The sequence below is a fragment of the Micromys minutus genome (genome assembly GCF_963924665.1).
Source record: "Micromys minutus genome assembly, chromosome: 5".
In the NCBI taxonomy this organism is placed as follows: domain Eukaryota; kingdom Metazoa; phylum Chordata; class Mammalia; order Rodentia; family Muridae; genus Micromys; species Micromys minutus.
The window spans coordinates 2150857-2160925 of NC_137974.1; the positions used below are offsets into that span (position 1 = coordinate 2150857).

At 43.4% G+C, this 10069-nt stretch overlaps 1 pseudogene across 1 annotated transcript in view; it reads right to left on the bottom strand.

The window, feature by feature from the left end:
* LOC308420874 (activated RNA polymerase II transcriptional coactivator p15-like) overlaps positions 1-8272 on the bottom strand; it is a 9591-nt pseudogene extending 1319 nt beyond the window's left edge. The window contains exon 1 of the transcript in view: positions 8234-8272. The product of the transcript in view is annotated as an activated RNA polymerase II transcriptional coactivator p15-like (transcript). The remainder of the gene's footprint in view (positions 1-8233) is intronic.
* Between the last annotated feature and the right edge of the window lie 1797 nt (positions 8273-10069).

The following is a 10069-nucleotide window of genomic DNA, read 5'->3' on the forward strand; positions in this document are numbered from 1 at the left end:
CATGTACAGATTTTTAAAAGCATTTTGGCATAAAACTATATGAACATTTTTGTCAGTACTTGATTTTTTTTAAAGGTTTGATAGTATGCATTGAAATCTTACTAGTTACCATAAGCATAAAGTACATGTAGAACAGAACATAACATGGAAATAGTCAAAGTTTTCTTGGTGTGTATAGATTAAACATAATTTTTAAACATGATTTTTAAATACCAAAAATTGCCACAAGGCTATCTTCTTAGCTCTTGAGTTATTAGTGATTTAAGGTCTAGGTGTACCCCACTCTGAGTGGGTGCTCTATACTTGTTGGTTTGTTTTTTTTTTTTTTTTTTTTTTTTTTTTTTTTCCTAAGGACTGAGGCTTCTACTTTCTGGCCTTTCTTTTTTTGAGCTTTATATGATCTGTGACTTGTTTCTTGGATATTCAGAACTTTCTGGGGCTAGTGTCCAATTATCAGTGACTACATATTAAGTCTGTTCTTTTGTGACTGGGTTACTTCACTCAGGATGATATTCTCTAGATACATCCATTTTCCTAGGAATTTCATAAAGTCATTGTTTCTAATAGCTGAGTAATAATCCATTGTGTAAATATACCACACTTTTGTATCTATTCATCTACTGAAGGGCATCTGGGTTCATTCCAGCTTTTGGCTATTATAAATAAGGCTGCTATGAACATGGTGGAACATGTGCCCTTATTATATGTTGGAGCATCTTTGGGGTATACACCCAGAAGGGGAATATCTGGGTCTTGAGGTAGGACTATGTCCAATTTTCTGAGGAACCACCAGACTGATTTCCAGAGTGGTTGTACCAGCTTACAACCCCACCAACAGTGGAGGAGTGTTCCTCTTTCTCTACATCCTCGCCAGCATCTGCTGTCATCTGAGATTTTGATCTTAGCCATTGTGACTGGTGTGAGGTGGAATCTAAGGGTTGTTTTGATTTGCATTTCCCTGATGACTAGGGATGTCAAGCATTTCCTTAGATGCTTCTCAGCCATTCAATATTCCTCAATTGAGAACTTTTTGTTTAGCTCTGTACTCCATTTTTTAATAGGATTGTTTGATTCTCTGGAGTCTAACTTCTTGAGTTCTTTGTATATATTGGATATTAGGCCTCTATCTGATGTGGGGTTGGTAAAGATCTTTTCCCAATCTGTTGGCTACCATTTTGTTTTCTTGACAGTGTCCTTAGCCTTACAGAAACTTTGCAATCTCAAGTCCCATTTCTCAATCCTTGGTCTTAGAGCACAGGCCATTGGTGTTCTGTTCAGGAAATTTTCCACTGTGCCTATGTGTTCTAAGGTTTTCCCCACTTTCTCTTTTAATAGTTTCAGTGTACCTGGTTTAATGTGGAGATCTTTGATCCACTTACACTTGAGCTTTGTACAAGGAGATAAGAAAGGGTCTATTTTCATTCTTCTGCATGGTGAGTGCCAGTTGAGCCAACACCATTTGTTGAATAGGCTGTCCTTTTTCCATTGAATGTTTACAGCTCCTTTGTCAAAAATCAAGTGACCATATGTGTGAGGACTCATTTCTGGATCTTCTATTCTGTTCCATTGATCTACTTGTGTAAAACCTATTCTTTTGCATGAATAAATGTGGATTGTGATGGCTGAGCTTGGTTATCAACTTGACACACCTAGGAAGAGGGAACCTTAACTGAAGAATAGCCTCCATCTTATTGGCCAGAGTGTGCCCATGGGCATTGTCTTTACTGGTTGCTTTGGCAGCGCCCAGCCCTGTGGGCAGTGTCACCCTGCACAGGTGCTCTTGAGTTACTCTGGAAATGTCATGAGAGCACCAAGCCATTTAGCAGTGTTTTCTTCGGGTCCTGCCTCTGTTTCTGCCTGAGTTCCTGTTACGACTCCTCTCCATAATAAACTGTTGAGACAGATCAGCCAAGGAAACCCTTTCTTCCCCAGGTCGTATTTGTCGTTTCCCACATTAATGGGAAGCAAAGTATCACTATGTTTAAAATGTTACAACTAAACCAGAGCAAAGCACAGTTCTTGGACTGAGAATACCACGTTCCAAAAAAAAAAGAAAGAAAAGAAAAGAATACCACGTTACCTCGGGGATTTGCTTGATATTCGGGATTTGGAGCCTAGCCTGGCTTCTGGATCAGAATCTGCATCTAAGCAACATTTCCCAAAGGAACCCTCGCCTGCAGACGCTTAAGGAGCCCAGTCTCTTTCCTAAGTCACCCAATTACCAGGGAAGATGCTGGCTGTCACTCACCCTGTGGATTAACTTTGCCGTCACTAACATGGGAGAGGGGTTGTTCTTCCACACATCCACTTGCTTGATTAATTTCAGTCATGTAGCAATTTCTCTGGTGGTAGATCAAGGATGCAAACAAGTCACGTTTTTAAATCTCCAATCCTCTGACTCCACCATTTTACGTTTCTATAATCTTTCTTCTCGACAGGTAGAAATGTTTTCCTCTGACCATTTCCCCATCTTCCCACCACCACACAACTATGCACAGGAAGAAAGATGCTCGAGAGAGTAGAAAGCATTGTCTCATGACCGGGTGCCTATTGACTTAAGACTGCAGTTGGAAGTGTGTCCACCTTTATCAGACACTCAGCACTGCTGCTGCCAGCCTGCTGTACATCTCTCATTGCTTCTGCGGCTCTCTGACTTGACTCCACAAGTCACTGGGGATTTCCACACTGTTTTAGAAGCAGTGCGCTCTAATGACAGCATGTCAGGCATCAACCGTGCTCTTCCCAGCTATGTCTTCCACAGAAACCCTCGGGGTATGCTGGGAAAAAATGCCAGAGGTCCAGGTTGAGAGATTAAGTCAAACCTCACTGCCATTTGCCACCAGTCATAGAGCCAGAAGCTTTTAATCTTTTTAAGTTCCACTAATAGGCCCATGGGCAGGAAGAGAGAATATGAAAAGGAAAAAGTAGGCAGCTAAGGCAAGAAGGAAGACAGAATACGGCCTGTTACTGTCATGTGACTAACCCCGCTCTTTGTCGGTGAGGCTAGTTATCTCTGGATGCCTGTCTCTCTTGAGAGCTTCATTTAGCAAGGAGTAAAGAAAAGGCTAAAGCATTCGTGTGTGTGTGTCTGTGTGTGTGTGTGTGTGTGTGTGTGTGTGTGTGTGTGTGTGTGTGTATGCCCATGAGTGTACAGTGCCAGAAGATTATCATTTTGCTGGCCAGTGAACTCTGGGGATTTTGAGGTCTCCACCTGCCTAATGCTGGGGTTACAGATACACATGGACATTAAATGGATTCAAACTCAGGTCTCTTTGCTCACCCATGGAAACATCTTCCCGACCCAACCTATTACTTTAAAATGTTAAAATGTTTCCTCTTTGAGAAGGCAGATTTCTAAAACACTCTTTTCAAAGGCTGGAGGAAAACTTGATTTGTAAGACATTATACTTTGTTGGTTTTATAAAATGGTTCCTTTATTGACCATCGAGAGGAGTATTACTCTTCTTTCATATGAGAAAGGGGTGCTATTCTGCCAGGAACCTCTTTACTCTTATAAATGCCTATGTGATTCAACAATATAGTCAGACTATTTATTGGTTAGAGAAATTTTATTAATGGATTATAGTACTGTGGATCAGTGCTTTTAAGCCCTAATGAGTGCCTGACATGAATAAATATAACAAACATATAATAAATATTTGTCAGGTTAATACATGAAATAACGTTCAGAAAACATCACGTAGACTTCCTCACCCCCATCTGTTGAGGACTCTGCAGTTGGCTGTGTGGTCACACACCACCTGCTCTCCCAGCAAGAATCTTCTAATAAGAAGGGTGAGCATTGATTTATAGCCCTTTGTTTCTGTTTGCTTCCAGGATCGCTCAGTATTACGGATCTTCCTGAGTCAAGACTATTCAGAAGCAATGCTGAGGGCAGCAAACCTGTAATTGTCAGTGGCTGTGTGGCTGAGAAGTCCTCCCAAACAAAATCAACATTTCCATAATGAGTTTGGTTACCGAGTTTGAGTTTCGAATTATAATGAAGAACAGCCAGCTTCTAATCCCCTAAAGAGTGAGTGAGTGAGAGAGAGAGAGAGAGAGAGAGAGAGAGAGAGAGAGAGTGTAATTTCTGAAGCACACGATAAGAAAGTACAGGCTTCAAAGAAGCTAGCTAAATGTTTTATGTTTTCTTCCTGCTCATTAAGAGTTGCTCTCATTTCTCCTACTTATGTCTCCTTTCCTCCTCCCCCTCTTTTTTCTTCTTCAGATCATAAGGATGCAATTAAAATCGCTGTGCCTGGTGGTTTCTGCCAGAGAGATAAACAGTACCTGACCCCATGTGATCTGCCGCATGAATAGAGATCAGGATTTCATCTGAGAGCAACTCCATTTCAGATGGTTGCTAAGGAGACTATTGGCATCTCCAGGTCCTGTGGCCCTACTGCTTGGAAGGAATTACAGCAGCTTTGCCTGTTACTCTCCCAGAGGAAAAAAAAAAAAAACCTGAAAACTCATTAGGGAAGCCAACATTTTGAGATTCCACTGGTCTGTTTATTGTTTTGAGCGCTGCTGGCCTTAGAGTGAAACTTTTGCACATATTAACATCTAAATGGGTATGCTTTCAGGGCGGATGGCTTTGCTTGTTAGAGAAAGGAAAAACAAGGGACCAAGCTCTGGGGACCGAATTCTCTGACCTCGAGTTTAGCACAGGCCTGTTGCGTGATTCTGTTCTCTCTTTGTTTTGTTCTGAGAGCTCTGCCTCCTAACATCAGAGCGCAGATCTAGCTGCAGTCTTCAGTCTTGTTTCTAACAGTTATCAGTAATGCCCTGCTGTCACATAAGGAAAAGAAATTAAAAAGCACTTCTCCTTGGTAATCCCAGATTTGAATTCCCTACTTCTGCCCCTCTGTGACTTCTGATTTCCCTTTCTGTCTACATCTGTGGCTGCCTGAATGCTGACTTGTGAATCTGTCCCTGTGTCTGTCTCTCTGTCCGTCTGTATCTTTGCCCTTTCTTTTATTGAACAGCACAGAGGCATCACACAGGAAGGAAGGAGAAACACTTTACAGGATTCTTTAAGAGTTTTACAAGAGATGAAGTCATTGTCTCCAACTGACCTTATCTGACCCAGAAAACTAACAATTTAATGCTTTCAAGCAATATGTATAGGTTGCATCCAACATTTATAAAGGGTATTCTTTTTTTTTTTCTTTATTTCTTTGTGGTAGAGTTTCTCTGTGTATCCCTGGCTGTCTTGGAACCTGCTCTGTAGACCAGAGTGGCTTTTAACTCAAAGATCTGCCCGCTTCTGCCTCCCGTGTGCTGTGATTAAAGGTGTGTGCCTTCATCCCCTGCTAGAGAATATTCATTTGTGTAAAAGATTGCTGCTGTCCCCTTCAGCAAATGACTATTATCACAACATACAAACGAACGTTACTCATAGGTCAGGGGTATAACTTGGAAATATTGCTGTGCCTCATAAGAAGTTCCCAGACCTTAGCATAGCTGAATCCATGATGGAAGGGCATTCGGACCACAAAATTCAGCATGTAGATAGCACCACCTTCCAAAACAAGGACAAAGGCTCAATTCATCAAAGTCCACAGTTCTGGGGCAGTCTTTAAATGTACTAACCTTGATTTTTGGCTTCTGTAGTTCCTCTTCTGGGTGACTGTTCTTGTTAACTGAAGTTTGTCAAACTAGGATATGGTCTTTGTGCTCAAAAGCTCACCATGCGAAAGGCTTTAGGCTCCCCAGCTGGAATCCCCAACACAGCATACTCACTGGCCAGCTAGTAAGGACTTTCTGTTGGCTTAAGCCTGTGTGTGAGTAGTCTTCTGGGGTGTATATCCCTCAACATGCCTTAGCTTGGGTTATAAAGTTGATTAGATGAGGATATCCTTGGTTGTTAATTGTATTGATAAAGGCAAGTTAAACAAATAGTAGTAGGTAGGCTATCGGTCTTAAGTGACCTCAAAGCTTCATTAACTCTGGCTGTAAGGTTCATCAAAAATTCCAGTCTCTTCAAATACAAGAGATACTTTCATAGTCATACAGCTTTACATCTGATAAGCTGGATAGTCCTGGGCAAACATCCTCTCTAATCCTCAGGTTTTCTTATCCCGAAAACCGAACGCTAGCAACCTTGTTTGTGAAGATTAAAGAGGATAATGAAAACAGCTGTGGGGCTGGAGAGATGGCTCAGTGGTTAAGGCCACTGACTGTTCTTCCTGAGTTCAAATCCCAGCAACCACATGGTGGCTCACAACCATCTGTAATGAGATCTGATGCCCTCTTCTGGTGTGTCTGAAGACAGCTACAGTGTACTCACAAATACAAGAATAAATCTACAAAACAAACAAACAAGAAAACAGCTGTTGAAAGTGTCTTGTAAATTGCAAGATGGTGCTCAGCATACGGCTATGCCGGGGTCAGGTGTTAAGGAATCTAACAACCTGCACATTTGTTAAAGGGTCCCGGAGGACCAGGAGACAGGGAAGGAAGGTGGATGAATTGGAGAGAAATGGAGCTGGGAATGGACTCAAGAGCCTTCACCAACCTCCTGATGAACTCTGAAGTTACGATGTCTCTTCAATTGTCTTCAGTGAGACCTTTCTCTCTCTCACTGACTTTGATGTCCAACTAACCCCATCATTCATATATTGGGGTTTTATACACTCCGGTAGATTATGTTTGGAGATGAGACTTTGGGAAGTAGATTTAGATGCAGTCATGAGGTTGAGGCCACGATGGGATTCATGTTCTTGCAAGGCGTGGAAGGGCCCTTGCTTCAGGTCTTTCTTTCCTAAAGGGACACACTGGGGAGGCAGCTATCTGCAAGAGGAAGAGGACCACACCAGTAATCTCATCATGAGCTGCAGTGTGGCTGCTCTTCCAGAGGACTTGTTCCCGGCACCCACACAGTGGCTCACACACATCTGAAATTCCAGTTCCAGAGGACCCATCACCCTGTTCTGGCTTCTGCAGGCATGGCATACCCATGATGAACAGACGTATGTGAAAGGAAAACTCTCGTGTACCAACACCTCGCCTAAGATACAACAACCCCATCAACAGCAGGCGCACATTCTTCTAGGAAGGGGCGTGAGCTTTATCTCAGAAAGGCCTGATAAACTGGAGGTGGCAGGTGAGACACATTCCATACAGGGCAGAACAGCATCCTCCTTACCAAAACAAAACAAAGCAAAGCAAAGCAAAGCTCTCCATCTTATGCAACATGTTCAGCATTGATGTCTTTCATCATCCTTCCCTCTTCTTTGCACAAATCACTACAGTTTCTCCCTCCCTCCCTCCTTCCCTCCCCCCCCTTCCTTCTCCCAACAAGAATCTATACAGATGCATAGGAGGCCAGAGGTCAGGATGTCTTCCTCGATAACTTCTCCATCTTATTTTTTGAGAGTCTCCAAGCTGCCTGGCTACATGCTCCTGGGATCCATCCATCTCTATACTTGCCCGTGACCCTCTGCCTGTTTCTGGGGTCATTGATCCATGTCTCCTGACTGGCTTTTACATGGTTGTTAGGAATATAAACCCAGGTCCTACTGAGCAATCTCTCCAACCTCAAGCAATACTTAATTCTCTTTTCACTTGCAAGACACACAGAACCGCAGTTTACAAATATTAGCCTTGGTGACATTTGGATCAGAGAGTTCCCAGGCATCTGAGCAGTGGGGTAACGGGGTACTTACTCCTTCCTTGAGGGCGTCCTTTTCACAGAGAATTGATCTCTTTCAAGTCCTCGGGAGCCCTCACTGCTCCCCATCTGTAGCAACATCGTTTTTAAGGGGAGGAGCACCATGGAAAAGTGTGTATGTTTTACAGGCATTTTGTACAACCTAAGGGGATTAGGTAGCCAAGGCTAGCAATGGAGACAGTTGAAGGATTACCAGTTAACCATGCCAAATATATTACATATTTACTTCCTCTTCTTCCAAATCCCCACTGGAAGGATTTCACATATAAAGAACAGTAGAGGAAACAGCTCAGGAAGAAAGAGTCCAACCCCATTTTAAAAGCTGGTAATAAAAGAGGGTAAAGCCTGGTGGCGGGGTGGGGTGCACGTCCAGAATGCTCAGAGCTTGGGTGTCTGGAGTCTTGCCTTCAGTTGACACCAGGCATTATGGTTTGAACACAGGTTGTCCTCAACAGGCGTCTATGCTGATGCCTTTCTCCCCGAGTTCTGAACCGGTGTGGGAGGTGGTGGAAGAGTCAGGGACAGAGGTTGCCTGGAAGTAGGTCACTGATGTCGTACCTTTGCAATTCCAGCAGAAACCGCAGAGTCCACTTCCATTGCCTCTGGTTTCATTCTGTGCTTGTCTTTCTTTAGGGACACAGGCTCACTATATTGCCTGGGGTATCATCTGAGTGTTCTCGTTGCTGTTTCAGCCTACCTGACATAACCAGTTTAGAGGGTTTGTTTATCTTGGTTCACAGTTTCCAAAGTCCTGACCCCAGAGTCTCTGGCTTCACAGACTCTAGACCCAGGATGGAGCCAATATCCCATGGCAGCAGCAGTTTCAGTGCATGCAGAAGGAAGCATTCATCAGTTGCAGATATCTTTAGCTGCGACAAGCAGAGGCTTCAGTATGCACTGTCTTGCTTTTGGCTGTAGGAGAGCGTGATTGCTGACCTTGGTTCAGATGTGCACAGACTGTTTCTACTCAGAAGCCCTTACTGTACATTAGTGTAGCGTTCTCAACCTGTGGGTCACAATCCCTTGGCAGGTCAAACAGCACGTTCACAAGGGTTGCATATCAGATAACAGTAGCAAAATTGTAGTTATGAAATAATGTTCTGATTGGGGTTCAGCACAATTCAAGGAACTATATTAAAGGGTAGGAAGTAGGGAGGGTGAGAACCACTACATTAGTGACTTCCGTTTGTCTTATGGTCACAAGTGGGTCTCTGTAGCATATATTATATCTGCATTAGAAAAGTAATAATTCGAATGGAATCCTTGTGGCAGTCTTCTTTCTTGAGACAGGGTCTCACGTATTCTAAGCCAGCCATGAACTGGCTACTTAGCGAAGCATGTAATGTCCTTGTGGTTCTTGTGTCTTTCTGTTTCCTAGGAACTGTGATTTCAAGCACGCACGGCATTCTGCAGTACTGGAGATCAAACCCATCCCTGAGCATGCTGGGAAAGTGATCTGCCACCTGAGCTACGTCCCAACTCACTGCTTAGATTCTTACGGGAGAAATGAGCACGTTTCCAGGTGTGTCCAGCAGACTTCTGTTTACAGCTCAGGGAACAGGAGTAGGTATGTGATCTCTTGTGACAGCAGCAGTAGAGACAGCACCTGACTCCCTGAAATAATAACCGATGCTCAGTGACGACGGAACAAGGGAACAGTTGATATACGGGCGTCTGATAGTGGTAGCCACAGAGACCCCTCCAGAAGGTAAGTGATTTGTTAGAAAGACGTGGCAGAGGAAGGTGGGGTGCAGAGGGAGCAAGCTGGAATCTCTTGCAATTGTGTGAGTGTGTGCTTTCTTGTTTGTGGAGTATGTATGTATGTATGTATGTATGTATGTATGTATGTATATGAGTAAACATGTATGTGGAAGCCAGAGGAACAACCTTGTGTGTCCTTATTGCTGTCCATTCTACCCTCTCATTGAACCCAGAATGTTCCAAGTATGACACAGGCGGGTTGGTCAGTAAGCTTCAGGAGTCACCTGTCTCTGCCTTCGCAAGAACACAACACCTTTCCTATCTTTGTTGTTTGTTTTGTTTTTTGTTTTTCTTAGATTTTATTTTAATTATATGAGTACAATGTCCCTGTCTACAGACACTCCAGAAGAAGGCATCAATCCCATTACAGGTGGTTGTGAGCCACCATGTGGTTGCTGGGAATTGAACTCAGGACCTCTGGGAGAGCAGTCAGTGCTCTCAACCGCTGGACCAATTCTCCAGCCTGCTTTTCATTTTCTTACCGGTGTCTTTTGAGAGCTAAAAGGCTTTGGCCCAGTGAGATGGCAGTGTGTACAGTGAGATGGCAGTGTGTACAGTGAGATGGCAGTGTGTACAGTGAGATGGCAGTGTGTAAAGGCATTTGCTACCACGCTTGATGACCTGAGTTTGAAT